Source organism: Suricata suricatta, chromosome 15 (genome assembly GCF_006229205.1).
Source record: "Suricata suricatta isolate VVHF042 chromosome 15, meerkat_22Aug2017_6uvM2_HiC, whole genome shotgun sequence".
Taxonomy (NCBI): domain Eukaryota; kingdom Metazoa; phylum Chordata; class Mammalia; order Carnivora; family Herpestidae; genus Suricata; species Suricata suricatta.
The window spans coordinates 77,331,706-77,332,753 of record NC_043714.1 but is presented as its reverse complement, the minus strand read 5'-3'; positions in this window follow the sequence as shown (position 1 = coordinate 77,332,753).

Genomic DNA, 1,048 nt, shown 5'->3' with positions numbered 1-1,048 from the left:
CTCCAGGTGCTCTGACTCAGGTGGTACACATTTGTCCTCTGGCAGAGCTGGTTTCCAGGGACGCGCTCACCAGCAGCTTCCACACTGGTTGGGGGTGTCTGCGCCCAGGCTGCCCTCTCCCTGCGGCGCGATGAACTGCAGCCTCAAACTGCTGATTGCATTTTAAAACAGAAAGTCTGGGGCCGCCTGGGGGCTCAGTGAGGCAGCTAACTATGGCTCAGGTCATGATCTCACAGTTGGTGGGTTCCAACCCTTCCTCAGGCTCGGTGCTGACAGCTCAGAGCCTGGAGCTGCTGGGATCCCGGGTTTCCCTCTCTCTCTCTGCCCCTCCCCTGCTCCTGCTCTCTCTCTCAAAAATTAATAAGCAGAAACAAAAAACGACCAGTAAATAAACTGGGTTTCCGTGAGTGGGTGCAGCCACCTGCGTGGTTGTCTGGTCTCCAGAAAGGTTGGACGGGGTCCCACGTGCAGACTGCGCCTTCCAGGAACCGCCAGGAGCGCTCAGCTGCGGGAAGGGTACGGTGACGAGGGGCCTCCCAGGGACCTAGTGCCCTGAGCCCCGCGGCTCCAGATGTGTGGTCCAGCTGGGTCATCGTGTCCCTTCAGCTCTGCCTGCCCCTAACCGTCCATTAGCGCTCATCCCCCCCACCCCCATGGCCTGGGGGCCAACTTGAGCCCCCAGAGCTGAGAGGTGAGCGTCCCTAGCCTGCTGCAGCACTGAGCCTGTGGATGTACAGCCTGGCCTCACGCCCAGGGCTGTTCCTGGAACGTGAGCAGGAACCAGGGACAGGACTGTGTCCGGGTCAGCGGAACACATGAGCTGATGCTGGACAGAGTGTCAGTGCAGCCGCGATCCCAGGCCCTGTGGACGGGGCAAGACGCCCAGTGTGAGCGGAGGAGCGCCCGGCTCTGCCCCTCGGCTGTGAGCCTTTCTGGGCGGCATCGGGCCTCGGTGGGTCTGCCGGGCCCGCAGCTGTGCCCTCCCGCGTCCACTCTGGGGGCGCAGTCAGCGCAGGGACCGGCCTGGGACGCTGTCTGGCCTTTGTCC